Source organism: Rosa rugosa, chromosome 4 (assembly GCF_958449725.1).
Source record: "Rosa rugosa chromosome 4, drRosRugo1.1, whole genome shotgun sequence".
In the NCBI taxonomy this organism is placed as follows: Eukaryota; Viridiplantae; Streptophyta; class Magnoliopsida; order Rosales; family Rosaceae; genus Rosa; species Rosa rugosa.
This window is the reverse complement of record NC_084823.1, coordinates 24447395-24473270: the sequence shown is the minus strand read 5'-3', so window position 1 is coordinate 24473270 and position 25876 is coordinate 24447395. Positions and strand designations below refer to the sequence as shown.

Here is a 25876-nt window from a genome sequence, read left to right as displayed (position 1 = left end):
CAATGCTTAAAAGCTTATAATCACTCAGTTATATGTGAGAGAAAGTATTTTGAGGCAATCAATTAACTCACATATATAAGAAACGAAAACACATGAATATATTTTTGCTTTTAAAGATCTCATGATGGATACCAACTACTTGCACGAATGGACTGCCATAGGTTCAACTCTTGTAACTCATCTCCACATCAAAGGCTGTCCCATCTTAAGGATCAAGAAGGTCTTCTCAAGGGTTGTAATGGGGCCAAGGCTCAAGGTTTAAAGAAACGAAAGGTAAGGATTTATCAAAGTGTCCTAAAAACCTAGCAGAGCACATGTAAATGTAGAGACCTCGAAATATTCCACCAAGGCATTGCAAAAACGTCACTTTCCCCTAGAGGTAACATAAAAGGGCCTAATGTCTTCATGTTGGGCCCAATCTTCATTGTAAACTTCCCTTGAACTCTAGTGAAATGGACAAAGGCCAAATTTTTCTGTATTGGGCCTTCAATTTAAAGTAAACTCCGAAATCACTAAGTATGGGGGACTAAAATCCATATACATTGCTTTCTTTTTTCTTTTTAGCCGTACACATTATTTTTTTTTCTTTTCATTTTTCACGGCTTTAACATATTTTCCTTTCCATGGACAAGTCTACCCCCACACTTGAACTTTCACCTCTTCTCAATTTTTCCTCCTTAGCGCCAAACCCATGTAGTTAGTCTCAAAAGATATCTCCACTAAGTTCTTAGAACAAAGGGTAAGGTTGTAACTATACTAAGCTTCATGGTTAAGGATTTTAAGGGTGATGAACGAAAAGGCTTAATGTAGGCTCAAAGGGGCTTATCTAGGGGAGTCCCACGACGGGCACAAATAGGGACACAAGTTTATATGGCAATGGTGGTAATTCCTAGGGTGCCTCTATCCCTTCCAGAATCAGGGCCATGTATTGATATACGTCTCAACAAGCACAAGAGCGAATTCTAGCATTCTCTAGTCCATTAAACTTAATCTATGGCAAGCAGTCAATCAAGATGAAAGAATAATGAGATAATCAAAACATCGCCAAGAAATTTAGAATACATATTTTTATTTTCACTCCAAGAAAGAGGGACATGGCTCAAATATCTCACATAGGCTTTATGAATCAAAACTCATCTTAACATGCTCATATTCTGTACCAAGGTCATGCCATATCCACTACACATGCATGCATTTTTCACATATCTCAATTAACCAAAGAATACCATGTTAAAATCATCTCAATGTTGTGATCCTCTTTTAGCCATAATTTCAGAGATATAGAATCATCCTAGACAGTTGAAAGACAAAATAAAAACAAAAGCAACGAATTTTTTTTATTTTATTTTTGACATTTTTCGATTTTTTTGTATTTTTTTTTTCAATATATATGACTCAAAATAAAAGACTCAAAAATGTAAATCCCTTCCCCCACACTTAAATATTGCATTGTCCTCAATGTAATCAATTAAAAGCATGCAATGAAACACTTAAGCATATAGGGATGAAATTTACGAAAATAAAGTAAAAGAAAAACAAAAGATACAAAATGGAGAAGTAGGGAGGAAAAAGAACAAATCTGCGTTGAAGGCTCCTCCACAGCTACTTCTGAATTGGGTTGCCTCCCAAGCAGCGCTTAATGTTTATAGTCTTTCAGCCTAGACTTGTACCTCCATTTAATCCTCAAAGTGTGGAACATTTTGGAGGGGTACTTCCTCCACTTCATGCTCCACAAACGCCTCATAGTAAGGCTTCAAGCGATGGCCATTCACCTTGAACTCGTGACCTGTCTGTTCACTCTTTATCTGCACAGCTCCATGGGAAAATACATTAGTGATAACAAAAGGTCCAATCCAACGAGAACGAAGCTTACCCGGGAAGAGTTTGAGACGAGAGTGGAAGAGAAGAACTTTTTGGCCCACAACAAAAGTCTTCCTTCGAATCATTTTGTCATGGAATGCCTTAGTCTTGTCCTTGTAAATCTTAGCACTTTTGAAGGCATCATTCCTAATCACCTCTAACTCTTGCAATTGCAACTTCCTATGAAGCCCAGCTGCATCAATATCCATGTTGAAGTGCTTCACAGCCCACCAAGCTTTGTGCTCTAACTCCACAGGTAAATGGCAAGGTTTGCCATAGATAATTCGATATGGTGACATACCTATGGGAGTCTTGTAAGCAGTTCTGTAGGCCCACAAAGCATCCTCCAAGCGTAGGGACCAGTCCTTCCTCTTAGGGTTCACAGTCTTTTCCAATATCCCCTTAATCTGACGATTTGAGACTTCAGCTTGCCCACTTGTTTGGGGGTGATAAGGTGTAGAAACCTTATGTGTAACATCATATTTCTTCAATAAGGCTCAATCGTCCGATTGCAAAAATGGGAACCACCATCACTAATGAGGACTCTAGGCATTCCAAACCTGCTAAAGATGTTAGACTTGATAAAATCTGCAACAACCTTAGAGTCATTAGTTCGAGTGGCCTTTGCTTCCACCCATTTGGAAACATAGTCCACAGCAAGTAAGATATATAAACACCCAAAAGATGAAGGGAAGGGTCCCATGAAATCTATTCCCCAGACATCAAATATTTCAACAGTTATGATATTAGACAATGGCATTTGATCTCTAGAACTTAGATTTCCGGTTCTTTGGCATCTATCACAAGTTAAACAATATGCATGTGCATCCTTAAATAACGTTGGCCAAAAGAACCCTGACTCTAACACCTTAAATGCAGTCTTTTTAGACCCAAAGTGACCTCCACATGCTTTAGAATGGCAGAAAGAAAGAATGGCATTATGTTCATGTTCAGGTATACATCTCCTAATCAGTTGATCAGAACAATATTTCCATAGGTAAGGTTCATCCCAAACATATTGCTTAACAGTTTTCTTTAGCCTATCTCTATGAGCACGTGACATGGTATCAGGAATCTTTCTAGAAACAATGTAATTTACAATATCTGCATACCATGGTTCACGTACCTGAATTCCAAAAAGCTGCTCATCTGGAAACGTCTCCACTAGAGGTAGAGGGTCTTCTGCATGCACCAAACGACTTAAGTGGTCAGCTACCACGTTTTCACTACCCTTCTTGTCCTTGATTTCAACGTCAAATTCTTGTAAGAGTAGGATCCATATAATGGGCCTTGGTTTCGCCTCCTTCTTGGTCATCAAGTACTTCAAAGCTGCATGGTCAGTATAAATAATTACCTTGGTACCAAGTAAGTAAGAACAAAACTTTTCAAGGGCAAAGACAACTGCAAGGAGCTCTTTCTCTGTGGTGGAGTAGTTCATCTGTGCATCATTCAAAGTCCTTGAGGCGTAGTAGATTGCATAAGGGCGTTTGTCCTTCCTTTGCCCCAAAACAGCTCCAACTGCGTAGTCAGAGGCATCACACATCAACTCAAAGGGCAAGGACCAATCTGGAGGCAACATGATTGGGGCAGACGTCAACAACTCCTTAAGCTTGTCAAAAGCTTCTTGACACTCCTTGTCAAAGTGAAACGTCACATCCTTCTGGAGTAGTTGGCATAAAGGTCTCGAAATCTTGGAGAAGTCCTTGATGAACCTCCTATAAAAACCTGCATGGCCGAGGAAAGAACGAATCTCTCTCACAGAAGTGGGAGAGGGTAAGTAACGCACAATATCCACCTTGGCTTTATCAACCTCTATTCCCCTAGCAGAGACAATGTGTCCTAGAACTATCCCTTGTTTAACCATAAAATGGCATTTTTCCCAGTTTAATACAAGGTTAGTTTCCATGCAACGTTTCAAAATTATCTCCAGATTATTAAGACAATCATCAAAATTCTTTCCAAAAACTGAAAAGTCATCCATGAATACCTCTATGATTTTCTCAATATGATCTGAAAAGATACTTACCATACACCTCTGAAACGTACCTAGGGCGTTGCAAAGGCCAAAGGGCATACGTCGATAGGCAAACGTCCCAAATGGGCAAGTGAATGTTGTCTTCTCTTGATCTTCATTGGCTATGGCAATCTGATTGTAGCCTGAGTAGCCATCCAAGAAGCAGTAGTAGTCATGTCCAGCTAGGCGCTCAAGCATCTGATCAATGAATGGAAGAGGAAAGTGATCTTTCCTTGTTGTTGTGTTGAGCCTCCTATAGTCAATGCACACTCTGTGGCCTGTGACTGTCCTTTGGGGCACCAGTTCGTTCTCAGCATTCTTTACCACAGTTACCCCAGACTTCTTGGGCACAACCTGAACTGGGGAGACCCACTTGGAGTCTGAGATGGGGTAGATTACCCCACAATCTAGGAGTTTGATAACCTCCTTCTTTACAACTTCCATCATTGGAGGGTTGAGACGACGTTGAGCCTTTCTAGTGGGTTTAGACCCCTCCTCTAGAAGTATCCTATGGACGCAAGTTGTAGGGCTGATTCCCTTGATATCCGCCAATGTCCATCCTATGGCGGTCTTGTGTTGTTTCAGCATTTCCACCAACTTCCCTTCTTGTGGAGTCGTAAGTGCAGAGGACACAATCACTGGTAAGGTCTCCTTGTCCCCTAAGTAGACATACTTCAAGTGGTCTGGAAGAGGTTTAAGCTCAAGTTCTGGGGCCTGTACCACTGAAGGTAAAGTCTTGTTAGTAGATAACTGAATGGACAAAGGAGAGTTAGACTTACCTATATAGGGGGATGCCTCAAGGAAGGAGACGTTTTCAATGATCTTTTCCTCACAAGTGTCCTTCAATTTATCTTCTGAGATAGTGACGCCACCTTGTGTGTACCCTACTCCTTGTTCAAGAGTCGTGGCTAGGGTATCCTCATTCATGACATCAAACATTTTCTGTGCAAGATCATCTAAGATATCAGTAGAAAAACAATCATCAACATCAAGAGGATACCTCATGGCTTCAAAGATGTTGAAGCCAATAACGTCACCATCAAATTCCATGGTGAGAGAGCCTGCATATACATCTATCTTTGTTCTAGCTGTCCTTAAGAAAGGACGTCCCAAAAGCAATGGAGTGGAACTCACAGGGGAGTCCTCCATTTCCAAAACATAAAAATCAGCTGGGAAGATAAGATGGTTAACCTGTGATAGGAGCATTTTAATGCGACGTTTTACTTGCCTTTCCCTACATTTCTTGCGTTATTTCCTTAATAAAACTCTGTTTAGGAAAGTTTCCATTCTTTGATTGGGAAAGTTCCTATTTGTAGAAAGTTTCTATTTTTGTAGTTTCTATTTATCATTTTTAGTAAGTTTCCATTTTTCGGTAGTTTCTATTTTTCATTTTTAGAAAGTTTCCCATTTTCAGTTTAGGAAAGTTGCCATTTTTCATTTTAGGAAAGTTTCTATTTTTCTTATTAGTTTCTATTTTCAGGACCTCCGAGCTAAAAAGTGGAAATGAACTCACAAATGGAAAGAGGAGCTTGCGAAAGTCAAGGGGAGCAAAAATGAGAAACAATGGACCACAGAAATGAGCAGAAATGAAGAAAAGAAGTTTTCCTGCTTCAACCAGGAAACCCTGCGAAAAGGAGGAAAGCTTACCAATGAAGTTTCCAACGTTACTATGAAAAAAGAAATGGAAAAATAATGTGTATATGTGTGAATATTATACTTTGTTTTAATTTTAATTGTTTAATTGTTTGATAATGACAGGTGTACCCTCAATCCCCGGAATAGAACGATCCCTATTTACTTTATACTACTAATGACATTTCAGGGTTAAATTATGCGCTTGCAAAAAGCTCATCAACCTGCACAAGCACATCCTCCAAGAAACCTCTAGGGTATGCATTGGATCTGTCAGCTAACTGAATGATAACATTATCAGATTTAAGTTCACCCAGACCTAGGGTTTCATACACAGAATAGGGCATAACATTAACAGATGCACCTAGGTCTAGCATGGCATTCTTAAAGCGAGAGTTACCAATAGTACATGGAATAGTAAAGCTTCCAAGATCCTTACACTTTGGAGGAATCTTCCTCTGAATCAAGGCAGAGACGTTCTCACTTACCTTTACCACCTCCTTTTCACGGTTTACTCTCCTAGTAGTGCAAAGCTCTTTGAGGAACTTGGCATACTTAGGGACTTGCTTGATGGCCTCTAGGAGGGGTAAGTTCACTTGCACCTTCTTGAAAGTTTCCAAGATAGCTTGGTCACTCTCATCCTTCTTAGATTTGGCAAACCTGCGTGGGAAGGGTATGCAAGAAGAAGAAGGGTTAGCAATAACCGAATTTGATAAGTTAGAATGAATACCTTTAATTTCCGGTTTTTTCTTTGGTGAGGACGCCTTGGTTTCTTCTTTGGACGTTGCAGGGTCCTTCTCAATACCCAACTTGGTGGGTTCTTGGTCTTCCTCAATCTCTATGCTCACTTGGGCCTTCTTGGTTTGCTTGGGTTGATCCACAAATGGTCTTCCGCTCCTTGTAGTCACGACTGATGCATTCTCCACATTACCTTTAGGGTTAGGTATTGTGACACTAGGAAGCTTCCCAGTCTCATGAATCTTGCTCATGAAGTCCACAACTTGGCCCATCTGCTTCTTAAGGTCTGCAATGTCCTTAGTATGGGTCTGTTGTCCTTGAATCAAAGCCTGAGTAGAGTTTGTCAAGGCTTGTGTAGAGCTAGTCAAGGCCTCCAACGTTCTATCATAGTGAGAGTTGGAACTTCCTGAATTCTGTTGAGGAGGCATGTAGGGCCTTTGAAAGGAAGATCCTTGAAATGAAGGCCCTTGAGGACGTTGGAAGTTCCCACCAAGAGGATTCTGAACGTTTTCATTGTTGGTCCACTTGAAGTTGGGATGGTCCCTCCATCCTGGATTGTACGTATTTGAATAAGGGTCATGCCTAGGACGTGGAGGTCCTCCTTGATATCCCCCTTGATATCCTCCTTGATATCCTCCAATAGCATTTGCAGATTCCCATCCTCCATTTTCATTGAGTTGAGGGCACTGATCTGTAACATGCCCTTGCATAGAGCATACCCCACAAGCAATTGTGGCACTTGGTCCCTTGGAAGTGACGACTGGGCTCATTAGGAAGGTGAGCTTATTTAGTTGGTCCTCAATGGCAGTATTCTTTCCCACCTCATGCACCTTTCGAATGGAGTGTCCTATACCCTCATATTGTTGATTGTTTAGGGCACGATTCTCAATAAGTTCCCTTCCAGCTGCAGGTGACTTGTCCACAAAAGCTCCTCCAGCTGCAGCATCAAGCATTTGCCTCTCTAAGGGTAAGAGTCCCTCATAAAAACATGTAAGCAGGGTTTCATTCTTCATCTGATGTTGGGGGCATTGGGCAAGTAAGGAGTTGAACCTTTCATAGTAGGCACCATAGGACTCATCATGGCCTTGCTCAATTCCACTGAGCTTCTTCCTGAGTGTGATGACCTTTGAAGCTGGGAAGTATTTTTCCAAGAAGGCCTTCTTCATTGTGTCCCACGAAGTAATACGTCCAGCAGGGATCTCATATAGCCAATCTTTGGCTCTGTCAGCTAGGGAGAACGAAAATGCCTTCATTTTAAAAATGGTCTCATCTGCTCCCTGTGGTTGCTTGTTAGAACACACAGCCTGGAATGCTCTAAGATGCTTATTGGCGTCCTCCATATTAAGCCCATGGAAGATAGGGAGCTGGTGCAAGAATCCACTCTTCAGCTCAAACTCTGCTTGTCTTCCTGCTGCAGGGGCAGGGTACACAATTCCCGTAGGGGGTCCTCCCTCGACTGTTGCTGTGGATAGTTCCCTAATGGATGCCATTCTTTCTTCCCTTACTTCTTCAGGTGGTGGTGAAGGTGGTGGAGTAGAGTTGGACGAAACCACAGGTGAAGGTGAACGTGAAGGAGGAGATGGAGTAGGAGTAGGTGGAGTAGACTTCTCAGAAGAATAGACCCTCTTCCCTTGCTCGTTAATTGTGTATTCTTTGAATGTCAAAGGGGAAGGTCTTCTGTATTCGAGTTGTGGAGGATTCTTCAAACGAGTGAGCCTTTCTACAATCTCTTTCTTGCTAGGGAGTTTAGAAGGCTCGAAAATTCATGGAGAGTCTGAACAACATTAAGATTTACAAAAGTTAGTAACTTACAAAAGACAAGAAATACAAGTTAATATTTGATACAAAAACGTCACTATTCACAAGCAACAAAAGAAACTTAAAAATTTTGTACAAGTAAGAGAAGTAAGAAAACAAACCAATTTACATGTGAAGGGTATGTACAAGTACTTTACTTTTACATGGAAATGTTATAAACATAGTTAATAACTCAATTGATTCCAAGTTGTAAGTCGAGCCCAATAGAAACCACTACTATTGGTGAGCTACGATATAGGGATAGTCGCTTAGACATAAGTCACTTTCCTTTGTTTCAGAAGGCCAGATAGCCAGATTAAGAAGTAAGTGAGAGGGAGGACTCATTTTGGTGATACTACGGAGGCTACTCCCTCATTGAGGTTTACGCCCCTATTGGCTACTTCCACATTGTGGTTTACGCACAGTCTATAGTATCTCTGAGATCCAATTTGAACCCATCACCCAGGGTCTCAACCTAAGACACTATCTGTAATGCCCCTTACTCAGCTTGGAAGGTAACTCATGTGTTAAACTGTTCTCCAAATGTTAATAAAGGCCGCCCTCAACCTCATAAGACCTTAGAAAGGTACGAATGAAGGGTTAAGGCCAATATTAACAAAATGGCCATTGTCTACTCATACGATTTTACACACTCACAACAATTAAGTATTTAACAAAATTCATAACTCCATTTTTATTTTCTTTAAATATATTTCTTTACGAGTATAATTAGACAAGTATGCACAAAACTTTCACACAAAACACAAAACGTCACTATTCACATTTAATTAATTTTTTTTTTCGTTTTCTTTTCTCTTTTCTCTTTTTTTTTTATTTTTTTTATTTTTTTATTTTACAAATATTTTCAACACTTAGGTACGGGAATAGGGAATCTCGGAGTGCAATGGGCTGTAAGAGCTACCTTTCCAAGATTATGTTTAATCTAATATACCTTAATGCATCACAACAAATTTTTTTACATTTTCTTTTGTCATAAATATTATTGATATCAAATTTAATTCTGAGCGGTAAACCAAGTGGACGTGCGGCCCAAGTATAATCGTCTAGACACAAAGTCCCTCCTACATCCTTTGGGCAACCTTACTGAAATGGCCAGGTAGGGGAGGACGAACAAGAGAGGTAGGATCCATTTTGGCATAGGCTACTCCCACATAGTGGTTTACGCCCATTTTTAAGCCTTTCTGAATCCAGAACCTGTTATGAACGTTGTCCCCTTCCTAGACACCATCTCACATAGGTTATACTTACTTGGATATAAAAGGTCCTAAGTGTGAAGACAGTTCAATGAATGTTAATAAAGGCCGCCCTCAACCTTAAGGGACCTGAACTAGGTACCAATAAGGGGTTTAGGCCAATATTAATAAACACGACTTCACCTATTCCTTCTTTAATTTACAACCTACAATTAAACTCGTGTTCAATAATATAAATAACAACCTAAATAATTAATCTAAATTTCGACAATTACAAAATAATTAACAAGTAAATTTTTTTTTTTTTTTTTTTTTTAAATTTTTTTTCTTCTTTTTGTTTTTTTTTCGAACACAATATATATAAAACATATTATTTACAAAACAACAAATGATTTTTCAATCCCCGGCAACGGCGCCAAAAACTGATGAGCTTTTAGCAAGCGCATAATTTAACCCTGAAATGTCATTAGTAGTATAAGTAAATAGGGATCGTTCTATTCCGGGGATTGAGGGTACACCTGTTATTGTCAAACAATTAAACAATTAAAATTAAAACAAGGTATAATATTCACACATATATACACTATTTACGAAAAAGGGGGGATATTTTTGATTTTGGTTTTCTGAAAATAAAACTAAGTTAACAAAACAATTAAAATGCAAAAACATAAAAATACGAATGGAATGAGAAAACAAAGATCAAAACCAAAACATATGATTAAAATCGACTCAAGTTCTAACATTGTTCATCAAAGTCATGCAAGAGGAGTTGATCATGTAAATTGTTAGAAAGCAAACAATTCCCATTTTTTTACTTTTCAATGCTAAATTAATCTAAGTGAAAGCACAAAGACTAATCCTATCAAACATGCATTCAAGCCCCAGAAAGCTAGTCAATCACACATGTTTAACGCAATAAACACCTAGAAAGGCTATCAACTCAAGTGTGCAACTTAGTATGAAAAAGTCCACCTAATTGCAATTCTCTTTGATTAAATCCGATTTTTGCACAAAACCTTTACTACTTTTCGATTTAAGAACACAAAACCAAAAAGTTGATTCATGTTCTTAAATTCGTAGCACCAATTATATAAAAATCCTAAAAGTTTCGAACCAATTAGAATTAACATACAAGAGATATCTATCATGCAAATTTAATCAAACACTCACACAAAAGCAACAATGAATCACAATACAAGAATCTGAAAATTCTTCAATTAATCATAAAATTTCAGAATCAATAACTTTGTTTAAACATATATGTCAACTAGTGGTGCGGCTAAAATAGCCTCACAATTTAACCCTGCAAAATGTAGTTGTCAGTATAGGATATGCAGGGATCGTTCAGTCCGGGGATTGTAGGGTACACCTACACAAAAAGGTCAATTAACAAATAAAAGAATAAAATGGGGGTTTTGAAATTTGGTTCCTAATCTACTTAAAATAAAAACAAAACAAATAAAACTATATACAATGATCGACTTCCCTAACCTAGACCAATACCACTCAGAAATTCATTTCAACATGCTACAAAACTGTGCCCATCTTGAATGCATAGATAAGAGCCCAAATGAAAAGCCTCAGCGGATCAATCCATTTATCTGATTCGTTCTAATGTAGGCTTGGATCGGAAAAGTCCTTACCAAGCCTAATACTACTAATTTTCGAAAACACTCAGCGTAATTCTCTTAACTAGTAGTATTATCTAACCCTCGAATCAACCCACACGTGCAAATTAACCATTACACATAGAATTTAACACGTAATTTCCAGAATCATTCAATCATTAAAGCATGATTTTTACCACTTTTTAGAACTAATTACTACTTGTTTAACTCAGCGCCTTAACAAATAACAATTACCCTTGGCAAATTAAGCAAACACACAAGAATACTCAGCGTGATTCTAGCATGCAAACTTATTAACCTAACTCTGAAAATTACCTAAACACGTAAAAGGGCACAAGATTGTGACATGCATCATCAAAGAATTCTCGAAATTAACTCAATAATAAACTGAAAATCTCAAAAATATTAATAAAAATATTCTAAAAATCTCATGTCTCCAATTACACAACTCGCAAATCCAAACACACAAAACCGAAATAAAAATTGTAAGTAGAGTCATAGTTACACTTTGAAGCTTTCCTCAGCGGCTTGGCAACAAGGTGATGAACTCGTCTCTGCTATGGTGGTGGAGCGTCCTTGACTCAGCGCCTAAGAACTTCGTAGAATGATGGATGGATGGTGGTCACGGTCTTGTGAGTGATGGAAGTGTAAGGAGTGAATTGGGCAGAGTCTCGGAAAAGTTTTTGGCCAGGAAGTGATGGAAATTCTATTCTGGATGTTGCCTATTTATAGGGGAGCATTGGTTGGCTTTTGTCGATCATACCCTTCATCATTTGGACGGATGGGATTGCATCATAATTCTTTTAATTTCCCAACTAAAACATCTCCTTTATGGCCTTAATTCCTCTCATAATGGGGTCTTTTAACAGCTGAAACGTCTTTCTCCTTTATTTATTTTCCAGTTGAAACATCTTTCTCCTTTATTCCACAGCTGAAAAACGTCTTTCTCCTTTATTTCCCTTCTTCATTGCTCGGTCAAATGTCTTAAATGCTTTATTTTATGACTCCATCATTGCTGTTTCCAAGAGTTCCACCAGCCAAGGTTTCCTACAATAAGCAGGAGAATATCAGAATTTTCTAGAGAAAATAAAGGGAATTAAAATGTAAAGACCGCAAAAAAAGTCGACAGTGAGAAATCCTGATCCAGCCAGGATTTTTCATGAATTTATCATTTTCCGCTTATTTCACGCCAAACACTCTACAAGACTCTTAAAATGACTCGATGACTCAAAACACGAAACTTAAGGGAGAAACAAGGCTAAAATGGGGCATATACTCAATAATATCGTTGCACTTTATGCTCCTATCAACTAGTTCATAACCAACGAAATTCAAAGCAAAGGTTACAAAGAAGAATCGGATTACACCGTGGATGAAGATGAGATGGATGATTCACGTTGTGGTTTCTTGAAACTCGAAAGCAAGCTTCAAGGATGGATATGGATGGTGATGCTCACGGCTTCTCTTCTTCTTCTTTGGCCTTGCTTGAACTCGTGGAGATGACTAGAGGATGGAGAAAGGACTCAAAAGCTCACGGCAAAGAGAATATTTTCTGATTTTTTTCCAAAGTCTAAACGGCAAAAAGGGGAACCCTAGACGTTGAGAATGAGAGGGATTATATAGGGGACGGCTTTCTTGGTCTCCAAGCCGTGTAAATCACATAGAATTAATCTGAAAATGCCACATAATTTCCTCCAATGCTTGCTTGCCACATAAGCCCTATGATGTGTTCCAACCAATCACAAAATTCCAATGTTTATTCCCTAAATAATCTTGCCGAAATATATAGAGATATTTTCTGATTTCCTTCACCAATTTCGGCAACAATATATTTAGAGAATAAAGGGGACGAATCTAGACTCCTTTGAGAGCTTTTTGTGTTCAACACTTATTCTCTTTCCTTTAAAATCTCCCTAAGAAATCTCCATCGAAATCTTTTCTTATTTTCTGATTTTTCTCACGGCAAACTCCTTGTTTCTCTCTTGATTTTCACGGCAAACTCTCCTAGGGTTTGTGACGCATGGTTTGTTCCATGCGTCACAAACCCTAATTGCATGGGCTTTTAGTGGGCTTTGATCCAATTGCCGAAAATCCATAGAGTTCTTGGGCCTCGTTGCTTCATCTTCAAGCCTTCTCATTTTCCAACGCAAAACATATTGTTTTTCCATTTCTTTTTCATAGTTGCGTTGGAAACTTGCTAGGGAAGCCTTCCTCCATTTCGTAGGATTTCCTGGTTGGACTAGGAAAGCTTATTTCTTCATTTCTGGTCAAATGTGTGGGCCGTTTTGTCTCATATTCGTTCGTCTTGATGTTCGCATGCTCCTCTTTCCATTCGTGCGTTCATTTCCACTTTTTAGCTCGGAGGTCCTGAAAATAGAAACTGTATTAAAAATAGAAACTTTCTAAAATTGAAAAATAGAAACTTACTAAAAATGAAAAATAGAAACTTTCCTAAACTGAAAATGGAAACTTGCCAGAAATGAGAAATGAAAACTACAAAATGGAAACTTTCTACAATAAGGAACTTTCCCAATCAAAGAATGGAAACTCTCCAAAAACAAGGATTTTTCAAGGAAATGGCGTAGAAAAATGTAGAGAAATGCAGTTAAAATGTCGCATTAAAATGCTCCTATCAAAAAACGGAAACTTTCCTCAACTAAAATGGGAAACTTTCTACAAATAGGAACTTTCCCAATTGAATAATGGAAACTTTTCTAAACAGAGTTTTATTAAGGAAATAACGCAAGAAATGTAGGGAAATAGCAGTTAAAACGTCGCATTAAAATGCTCCTATCATTAAGTACAACCTTGTGGTCATTTGCCTTTGTGGCTACGACTTCCACCCATTTACTTACGTAATCAACCGCCACAAGGATGTAGAGACAGCCATGTGAACTTGGGAAAGGCCCCATAAAATCAATGCCCCATACATCAAATATCTCCACTTCAAGCATGTAGTTCAAAGGCATTTGGTCTCTTGAAGAAATGTTTCCTACTCTTTCACACCGGTCACAAGAACTCACAAAAGCATGGGCATCCTTAAACAATGAAGGCCACCAAAACCCACAATTGAGTACCTTTTGGGCTGTCCTTTTTCCTCCATGGTGACCACCACATGCATGATCATGGCTAAAAGACAAGACACTTTGCACTTCTTCCTCCGGAATGCACCTCCTCACTAATTGATCTTTACATTGCTTGAATAGATAAGGATCTTCCCAAAAGTAGTGTCGTGCTTTATGCATTAGTCTCTTCCTTGCATGGAAGTCAAAAGTCTTAGGAAAGCATTTTCCCCCACTTGCCAAGTAGTTGACTATGTGTGCAAACCATGGAAGCTTATTTGCAAGTATAGAGAGTAACCACTCATTGGGGAATGAGTCATGCAAAGGCAACTCCTCACCATTGCCGCAAGTGAGGCGTGAGAGGTGATCCGCAACTAAGTTTGCTCTCCCGGGCTTGTCCATTATTTCCAAGTCAAATTATTGTAGAAGGAGAATCCACCTTAGGAGTCTTGGTTTAGCGTCACTCTTAGACAAAAGATACTTGAGAGCGGAATGATCCGTATGAACAATTACTTTAGACCCCAAAAGGTAACTTCTAAACTTCTCGAGTACAAATACCACCGCAAGCAATTCCTTCTCCGTTATGGTGTAATTGATTTGAGCATCATTCAAAGTCCGGCTTGCATAATATATGGCATGGAGTAGCATTTATCTTCAGCCTAGCACGGCCCAAATAGCAAAATCACTCGCATCACACATGATCTCAAAAGGAAGAGACCAATCCGGCACACAAATGATAGGGGCTTGGATAAGCAACTCCTTAATCTTCTCGAAAGCAACCATGCAAGCATCATTAAATACAAAGGGAGCATCCTTAGCAAGTAGATCACAAAGAGGCTTCATATTTTGGAGAAGTCTTTGATAAACCTCCTACAGAAACCGGCATGGCCTAGGAAGCTTCTTATACCCTTGACATTAGTAGGAGGCGGTAATTTTTCAATTAATTCAATTTTGGCTTTATCCACCTCTATCCCCTTTGAGGAAATCAAGTGGCCGAGAACAATCCCCTCTTGCACCATTAGATGGCACTTCTCCCAATTAAGCACAAGATTAGTCTCTTCATGTAGTATCCCGGAAATTCGTCATTATTTTCCGAGGATTTTCCGGAATCTAAATTGTGGTTATAGGACAGTTTCGTGGCTTGTGGACCGAGCGGAAGTGTTTAAGACGAATTAATTATTTGAAAAGTATGGTTTTAGGGGGGTGCAAAGGTTGACTTTTTATACGTTGGGATTCTCCGAAAACTTCCTTCATGAAAGTTGTAGAGCGCGTCGATACGAGTTCGTGGACATGCGGAACGCGTCAATCGGAGTTCGTATGAGAAAGTTATGGTATGCGGAATTTTTGGAAAAGTTCTATAAATAAGAGTTTCCACTTTTGGAAATTTACTATTTCCATTTTATTTTCACCATTTGGGAAAAATCAGAGAAACACTCCGTTCTCTCTCCTCACCCGCGTCTGACCCGACCCGAACCCGGTGATCCGACCCTGCTTTTCCGGCGACCTTCGGCCCTGAAACCTGCACAGATCAATTCGCCTCCCTTGTGCGGTCGTCTCTGTGGCAGTCTCTTGCGACGATTCACGGCGGAGGAGGTGCAGCAAGGCGGCGACTTTTGGAGGAATCTGACCCGATCGGTTCTCCGATCTCCGACGTCGGTGAGGCTTCAAGCCGAGCTTGGGGAGCTCAGAGCAACCTCCTTGATCGATCCTTGGTGGTTGTTTGGATCGATTCACGTGAAACTTGGTTCAACTCGGATTGAACAGTAATCCACGGCTTGTGAGGTAGTTTTCGATCCTTTAAGCTTGTTTTCTGACTTCGAGCTAGTTATGAACATTTACAAGCATGCTTAGATGAAACTTTTTGATGTTGGGAGTTTTGGGAAATAATGAGTTTTGGCCGGCGGCGGTGTGCAACCGCCTGTGGCGGCATTCTGGTGGCATTCTGGCCATGTAAGGAACTGTTTTTGGTATTATATATGTTCTACTCGTTGATACGAGCGTTTCGATATATAATATGCAAATTTTAGAGTTCGAATGGAATTGTTATGATTTTTACGGTTTCATACCGGTGGATTTATTCGATCCATGAGGATTCGAGCTTCCGATCGACTTGTGGTTTGGACATATCAATCGTGGAAGTATTCCGGAGACTTTGGGAGGTCTCGGATGTGGTTTCGCCTCGATTGGCGCCACTTTGGGGATTTTAGTTCAAAGCAGGGGTTTCAGACTTAAATCGTTTGTGAATTGTTACTAAGTTGAAACCGTATGTGATTAGGTACTTGACGAAGTATTTTTGGACGCTTATGTTGTGGATTGGCTGCTTTGTTCTATATTGAAGACGTAGCTGGAGTTTCAAGGTAAGTAAATCTCACGATATTTGTTATGAGCATGATCGATATTCGTTATGAGCATGGTTACCCTATTGTCTTGGAGTTATTAGGTTAACTATGACTGTAGTTGGTATTGGTGGCATTCCTGAGTGAATGACTACGTATATATATATATATATATATATATATATATATATATATATATATATATATATATATATATATATATGTATTGGTGCAATTGTTGTGATATGGGCAGCATATGACGTACTGAGTTCAGTATCGTTGGAAATAGTGAAATTAAGTATTGAATCTTTGTGATGATTGTCATGTGAAGCTTGTGTAGGAATATTTGTGTAATGAATCGTTGGAATCAGTGTGATGAATCTTTGTGATGATTGTCATGTGAAGCTTGTGTAAGAATATTTGTGTAATGAATCGTTGGAATCAGTGTGATGAATCTTTGTGATGATTGCCATGTGAAGTTTGTGTAGGAATACATGTGTAATGAATCGTTGACATTAGTGTGATGAATCTTTGTGATGATTGATATCTGTGTGATGACCGACGAAATCTGTGTGATGATCAGCTGGACTATTGATATCTGTGTGATGATCAGCTGGACAATTGCAATCTGTGTGATGATCAGTAGGATGATGAATATCTGCGTGATGACCGGTGGAATCTGTGCGATGATCAGTGTGATGACTGCTCGGTAGCGGAGCTGAATTGTTATTAAGTTAACAATAATCGAGAAGGCTGCTGTGATGGTCGGGATTACCTACGAACGTCTGATAGGAGCATAAAATGCGACGTTAATAATGTTTAAACCCTATATTTTGCTAAGTTATTTCCTTTAACTTGATCAATTTAACTTAGTTAGTGTTTTACAGGTTAAATGGAGTCTCAAAGTCCAAAAATGGCTAAGGAAGGCACAAGTGGCGCAGAAATGGAAAGAAATGAAGAAATGGAAGTTCTCCCAGTTTGACTAGGAGAAGGAATCCCAGTTGGAGTAGGAGTCTGAAGCTGACTTGGACTAGGAGTACTACTTGGACAAGGAAACCCAATTCTACTCAGATAAGGAATACTAGTGTGACAAGGAGTCCCTGTTGGATAAGGATTACTCAGGAAGGTTCCGGAAGAGTGTAGAAGCATCTCGGAAAAGGAAGCAGTATTCAACTAGGAAACCTACTTGCATATGGAGTTCTACTCATACTAGGAGTGCCTTGGAACGTTCATGAAGAATCTAGAAGTCTCAAGAAGATCATATGCCGTGCACATGGAAGAGGAAGCAACAAGGAATTCGGATTTCAAAGCAATGTGGAGTTTGGATTTCTAGTTGAGTATGGATTGGAATTTTTGTGAGATTCTTGAAGGTTCTAGGGAGTTCTTGACGTTTCATTCTTCAATAAGGCGTGGAAGACATGTGAGAGGCATGTGATGGCAAGGGAAATCGAGTTGGACTTAAGTTGTTCTTTAAAAGTCAAATCCATTACAGATTCGGATTACTGCCTGTGAAGATTTGTCAACTTCAACAGAGTGTCATAAATCTCTCAGAGCTCAGAAAATTATGATCTCTATATGGTTGGAAAGCTACAGATGTCTAGTTTCCATAACATTTTACAGCTCAGCGATATCTATTTTCTAGAAGAAGTTATGGTCGTTTTAATGCACTGAGGTCAAGTCTGCCGGAAATCTGTTTTGTGCCAAAGAAGTTCTAAATCAACACAAACTAAGAGAAGTCAAGTAGAAACGAATTGGGAGTGCCTTGAGACGTTCTCCTATATATACCTAGTGTATTTGACGTCCCAAGGTTAACATCTTTCTCCACAATTTTGATTTCTCACTTGGGTGCTCTTGAGTTTCAGGTTTTCGCTACTACAAGTTCCTAGCCGTGCCATCCTCCACCTTTGCCGTGATCTTCACTTTGTGCCGCCGCCTTGGATCTGCGTTGGACCTTGGGACGTGTCTAAGGGTTGTTCATACCACATTCCATATGTTTTCTTCACGGTTTAGTGTTCTTGTAGTTGGATTTTCTGTTTTGATTTTCTTTTGTGTAAAACCGAAACAATGATTTGATAATTTGATTTTTGGATGCGATTTGGATAGTCTTTTCAATGTTTGATGTGTTTATGTGTGTTTGATTCTTGTTGATTTCCGAATTGATAGAATGATAATCTGATTTTGTGCTTCATTACATGTTAACGATTCACTTGGTCTGACAAACAAATAGGATGAATTGCATGTAACTTGCTAGTAATTAGGTTTATGCTTTGTAAACTCTAATTCAAATAGTAGTAAAGGCTTGCTTTGAGTTGAAATCAGATTATGCATGTGATGAATAGTTTTGACACGCTTGGATTTGCATGTTCATCAATTCTTTCTTGAACTTAATGATTTGAAAACGAATTTTCAACGTATGTGTGTATTCGGGTTTTCAAAATAAATTGATTTGGTGCTTTGCTATTTCGATTAACATAAGAAAGAAAGTTAAAAGGGACATTGGTTGCGTTGATCTTTGTTTCTTGGTTGATGATGTTCCATGGTAATTAACAAGATTAAGGGATGCATGAATATGTTGATCTTGAATGGTTCTTGATAAATTGTTTTTCCAAAAATCCTTCTTTTCCCACTTTTGTATAGAAACGGTTTTTAATCTTTATTTGTTTTCTAAAATTTCTGTTTTCAATCTTCAAAAACCCGCCATCTTTATGTTTTCTTGTTTGTGTAAATAATTAAAATTAACTTAGACTTTTAGGTAGCATGTTAACTTAGATAATAAATAAAATAAAATAAAAAATGTTTTTAAAAATTCGTGAATAGTGTCTCCGTGAATAGTAAATATGTGTTAGTGTTTTCTAGGAATTATTTTGGTGGTTTTTAGGAGTTCCTAAATTTTGGGGATTCTTTGGTGTTTTTTAGGAAAAGTAGTTAGAGTTAGTTTTGACTTAGGAGTCCTAATTTGACTTTGCTTTGACTTTTGTTTTCTTGTAGATTAAGTAATCCTAATTATAACTAGTAATCTTTGTTGTACATGGATTTCTAATATGATTTGGACTTGTAAAATGTATTTAAATAGGCGTAGGATTTCTAAACCCATTCTAACTTGGTTTTCTCTCTAATTTTCGGATCCTATATATATGTAGACTTGTATATTTCGTTTCTCTCATAATTCTTGCTCTCTAATTTCGTGTGAATGTATGTGATGTTCTCTAACTCTTTGTGATTCTTTGTTTGTTCGGAATTTGTGCATATTTGTAACTTGTAATTTTTGTGTAAATTTGTAAAGTGTTCTTATAATTTTCGTAAACTTGTATATTCTTCTTTAATTTGTTTTTCACATGTTGCACCCTCAATCCCCGGTTTAGAACGATCCCTGCTTATCCTATACTAACGCTCGACATTTTCAGGGTTTAAATTGGCGAATGCTTTTGCACGTATCAACGTCAGAGTGTGGGGTTACGATGACTAATTTGACTTGAATTGCTTGACTTAATGTGACTCTCTGAACTAAATTATATGCAGGGGTTACTATGAATTGTTTTGCTTGCTGCTTGAATTGTAATTGCCTTGTTTTCTTCTTGATTTATTGATTGATGCTTTGATTTATCTTAAGGGCCATAGTGGTGACGAATAGTACTATGTGGTGAGGATAGGAAGGTGATTCATTGCTTTTCACCTTTGATGTCATGTTGATGACAAAGGCTTCCAGTGGGGAGGGAATGAGTGTGATTCTGGAATTCGCCATAGGGCATTAGGATGTGATGCGGCTAAAATAGCCTCACAATTTAACCCTGCAAAATGTAGTTGTCAGTATAGGATAAGCAGGGATCGTTCAGTCCGGGGATTGTAGGGTACACCTACACAAAAAGGTCAATTAACAAATAAAACAATAAAATGGGGGTTTTGAGATTTGGTTCCTAATCTACTTAAAATAAAAACGAAACAAATAAAACTATATACAATGATCGACTTCCCTAACCTAGACCAATACCACTGAGAAATTCATTTCAACATGCTACAAAACTGTGCCCATCTTGAATGCATAGATAAGAGCCCAAATGAAAAGCCTCAGCGGATCAATCCATTTATCTGATTCGTTCTAATGTAGGCTTGGATCGGAAAAGTCCTTACCAAGCCTAATACTACTAATTTTCGAAAACACTCAGCGTAATTCTCTTAACTAGTAGTATTATCTAACCCTCGAATCAACTCACACGTGCAAATTAACCATTACACATAGAATTTAACACGTAATTTCCAGAATCATTTAATCATTAAAGCATGATTTTTACCACTTTTTAGAACTAATTACTACTTGTTTAACTCAGCGCCTTAACAAATAACAATTACCCTTGGCAAATTAAGCAAACACACAAGAATACTCAGCGTGATTCTAGCATGCAAACTTATTAACCTAACTCTGAAAATTACCTAAACACGTAAAAGGGCACAAGATTGTGACATGCATCATCAAAGAATTCTCGAAATTAACTCAATAATAAACTGAAAATCTCAAAAATATTAATAAAAATATTCTAAAAATCTCATGTCTCCAATTACACAACTCGCAAATCCAAACACACAAAACCGAAATAAAAATTGTAAGTAGAGTCATAGTTACACTTTGAAGCTTTCCTCAGCGTCTTGGCAACAAGGTGATGAACTCGTCTCTACTATGGTGGTGGAGCGTCCTTGACTCAGCGCCTAAGAACTTCGTAGATTGATGGATGGATGGTGGTCACGGTCTTGTGAGTGATGGAAGTGTAAGGAGTGAATTGGGCAGAGTCTCGGAAACGTTTTTGGCCAGGAAGTGATCTTGGTTAGGAAGTGATGGGCCGGGAAGTGATAGGCCGGGAAGTGATCTTGGCTAGGAAGTGATGGAAATTCTGTTCTGGACGTTGCCTATTTATAGGGGAGCATTGGTTGGCTTTTGTCGATCATACCCTTCATCATTGGACGGATGGGATTGCATCATAATTCCTTTAATTTTCCAACTGAAAACGTCTCCTTTATGGCATTAACTCCTCTCATAATGGGGTCTTTTTAACAGCTGAAACGTCTTTCTCCTTTATTCCCGAACTGAAAACGTCTTTCTCCTTTATTTATTTTCCAGCTGAAACGTCTTTCTCCTTTATTTCCCTTCTTCATTGCTTGGTCAAACGTGTTAAATTTCCTACAAAAAGGTGGAGAATATCAGATTTTTTTTAAGAGAAAATAAAGGGAATTAATGTAAAGACCGCAAAAACGTCGACGGTAAGGAATCCTGATCCCGTTAGGATTTTTTTCATAAATTTCGCATTTTGCGCCTATTTTACGCCAAACACTGTACAAGACTCTTAAACTGACTCGATAACTCAAAACACGAAACTTAAGGGAGAAACAAGTCTAAAATGGGGCATATACTCAATAATATCGTCGCACTTTATGCTCCTATCAAATACCCCACACTTAGCTTTTGCTAGTCCCTTAGCAAAACAGAAGTACAAAACAAAACAAAGACTCGACAAAAAGCAAGTAAATGACTCTACTACCCCTAACTGTTGTCTCAGAGACTCCAAACTCATGGCTTTCACGTTAAACACTTAATCAAAATCGCATAGATAATTCCATGGTTAATAAACATGTAACGCTCATATGACTAAGTAAGATGTGGAGAACTTAAGTTATACAGTGAATGATAGCATGTTTCGAACAAGTCAAATCCAAACTCACAAGGCATACTCTCGATTTTTCTCTCAGAAATGGCTATGCTTAAAAGCTTCACACTCAAGTATATGCAAGAGAACAAATTGTAAGGCAACAAACAGCTTGCATATTTCATCAATAAACGCATTTTGTGAAGAATTTTTTAAAGACCTCATGAAATGACTAAGTGCACAAATGGACCTAAACCATAAGCTCGACTGCGTACCTGACTCCACTAACCAAAGACTGCCCATCTCAAGGATCAAGTAAGCACTTAAAATAGGTTGTAATGGGGCTAAGCTAGGGTTTTCGAAATGAAGATTAAGGATACAAAAATCCTAAGGACCTAGCAGAGCATATATGGACCACCTTATGTCATCATTTTTGTATGGGCCAATTATCATTATTTTGGACCCAATTCACTCTAACCAACATGGAAACGGACAAAGGCCTAATTTTCAACTTTGAGCCTTCTACAAATATGAAAGTCCAAAACCACACTTCAACAATTTCCCAAGAGTTTTCTTTTCAATTTTTCTTTTCTTTTGCCGTTTTTTCTTTCTTTCTTTTTTTTCATTTTCTTTCATTTTTTATGGCTATTTTTTTTGTTTCTTTCTCTTGGTTTTTCCCCACCCCACAGTTGTCTTTCATCGTCACCCCTACACACTATGTCATGCTCTACTAAGTCCCTAGGACAAGGGTAGAGATATCCTGTACTAAGCTCAGGGTAGGGTAGTGAGGGTGATGAAACAAAGGTTTTCAACGTAGGCTCAAAGGGGTTCACTCTAAGGAGTCCCACGACGGGCACAATTGGGGACACATGCTTGTTTGGCTATGGTGGTTACCCTAATGCCTTCTATCCTATCCAGGATCAGAGCATATTATGGCATACAAGTTTTGACAGTCACAACAGCCGAGTTCTAGTATTCTCTAGTCCATTAAAATCTATGGCACATGATCATTGGATTTTCAAAGAATGATGAGGTTTTGCAAATACAGCCATGAAATTCTGGAATTATCATTTAAGCCCTCGAAAAGAAAGTAGTTTAGCTCAAAAGCTCACTTAGGGTCAAATGAATCAGACTTAATCCTAGCATGCTTAATGAACCAAGTTACGATCCTATCTCAAATCTTCATACAAGTATCACAACGTCGATTAACCACAGAATTCAATTAAGTCCTATTTCGATTGTGAAAACCTTCAGCCATGAATTCAGAGACATGTTCATCCTAGACATTAGGAGCATCCTAAGACTCAAACAAACAAAAAGACTATAAAACCAACAAAATAAATTTTTTTTTTTTTAAACTAAAAAAAAATTCTGAAAATAAAGGTGTAAACCCACCCCACACTTAGAATCTACATTGTCCTCAATGTAGGCAAGAAATATGGTATATAGACCCTAAATATGGGAAGGGTAAAATAAACAAACAAACAAACAAAGACACAAGTACAATTCAACCTAAGCAAGTGAAGGGATAGAAATGTCAAACTCTCGTTGATGGCTCCTCCACAGCTTCTGTTGAAATGGGTTGCCTCCCATGCAGCGCTTAATATTTACAGTCCTTCAGCCGGGACTCTTCTCCTTGTTCACACGTCATGGGGTGCCTCCTGGAGGGGTATCTCTTCCAATGTGTGCCCCACGAAGGACTCATAGTAGGGCTTGAGATGATGCCCATTTACCTTGAACTCCTTCCCCGTCTTCTCACTCTTGATCTCTACAGCACCATGAGCAAACACATTTGTAACTATAAATGGGCCAACCCAACGAGAACGAAGTTTACCAGGGAATAGCTTAAGTCTGGAATGGAATAACAGAACTTTCTGGCCCACTTGGAAGCTTTTTCCGCGGATCATTTTGTCATGGTAGGCCTTTGTCTTCTCCTTGTAGATCCATGAAGCATTATGTCTTTCCTACTTTCTAAGTTACTTTTACATTTACATACTTAGGTACTGGAACAGAGGACCTCGTTTGTGCAATGGGACTATAGAACAGCTACCCTCGACAAGGTCATGTTTAATCCAATATACCTTAAGCATGTCACACAACATTTTTTTTTTTTTTTTTTTTTTTTTAAGTTTAAGTTTGTTATAAACTTAGTTAATATCTCAATTGATTTCAAGTTGTAAGTCGAGCCCAATAGAAACCACTACTATTGGTGAGATACGATATAGGGATAGTCGCCTAGACATAAGTCTCTTTCCTTTGTTTCAGAAGGCCGAATGGCCAGATTAAGAGTTAAGTGAGAGGGAGGACTCGTTTTGGTGATACTACGGAGGCTACTCCCTCATTGAGGTTTAGGCCCCTATCGGCTACTCCCACATAGTGGTGTACGCACATTCTATAGTATCTCTGAGATCCAATTGAACCCATCACCCAGGGTCCCAACCTAAGACACCATCCGTATGCGCCCCTTACTCAGCTGGGAAATTAACTTATGTGTTAGACCGTTCTCCAAGTGCTAATAAAGGCCGCCCTCAACCTCAAGAGACCTTAGCAAGGTACTAATGAAGGGTTTAGGCCAATATTAACAAAAGGGCCCTTGTCTACTCATACGATTTTACACACTGACAACAATTAAGTATTTAACTAAATTCATGACTACCTAAGTATATTAATCTAAGTGAAACACATACAATTTACAACATGCTTAAAAAAAAAAAAAAAAAAAAACTCATTCTACAATTTACAACATGCTTAAAAACTTCTACAAATTGTACAACAATTATAAAAGACATGCTTAGTTTCGTAACACTCATAAAACTTAAACTAAATCACAATTATAGCTTGGCCAAACATAAATCGCAATTTGTCACCATTCCACAAGTGTAGTACAAAAATTTAGCATGCATTCTATATAAACAACAAAATCAATGACACTTTAAGTACTAGGGATTTTAACAATCCCCGGCAACGGCGCCAAAAATTGATGCGGCTAAAATAGCCTCACAATTTAACCCTGCAAAATGTAGTTGTCAGTATAGGATAAGCAGGGATCGTTCAGTCCGGGGATTGTAGGGTACACCTACACAAAAAGGTCAATTAACAAATAAAACAATAAAATGGGGGTTTTGAGATTTGGTTCCTAATCTACTTAAAATAAAAACGAAACAAATAAAACTATATACAATGATCGACTTCCCTAACCTAGACCAATACCACTGAGAAATTCATTTCAACATGCTACAAAACTGTGCCCATCTTGAATGCATAGATAAGAGCCCAAATGAAAAGCCTCAGCGGATCAATCCATTTATCTGATTCGTTCTAATGTAGGCTTGGATCGGAAAAGTCCTTACCAAGCCTAATACTACTAATTTTCGAAAACACTCAGCGTAATTCTCTTAACTAGTAGTATTATCTAACCCTCGAATCAACTCACACGTGCAAATTAACCATTACACATAGAATTTAACACGTAATTTCCAGAATCATTTAATCATTAAAGCATGATTTTTACCACTTTTTAGAACTAATTACTACTTGTTTAACTCAGCGCCTTAACAAATAACAATTACCCTTGGCAAATTAAGCAAACACACAAGAATACTCAGCGTGATTCTAGCATGCAAACTTATTAACCTAACTCTGAAAATTACCTAAACACGTAAAAGGGCACAAGATTGTGACATGCATCATCAAAGAATTCTCGAAATTAACTCAATAATAAACTGAAAATCTCAAAAATATTAATAAAAATATTCTAAAAATCTCATGTCTCCAATTACACAACTCGCAAATCCAAACACACAAAACCGAAATAAAAATTGTAAGTAGAGTCATAGTTACACTTTGAAGCTTTCCTCAGCGTCTTGGCAACAAGGTGATGAACTCGTCTCTACTATGGTGGTGGAGCGTCCTTGACTCAGCGCCTAAGAACTTCGTAGATTGATGGATGGATGGTGGTCACG

General features: G+C 38.4%; 1 pseudogene; it reads right to left on the bottom strand.

The window, feature by feature from the left end:
- Nucleotides 1-14347, bottom strand: part of LOC133744536 (uncharacterized) — a 35508-nt pseudogene extending 21161 nt beyond the window's left edge.
- Between the last annotated feature and the right edge of the window lie 11529 nt (nt 14348-25876).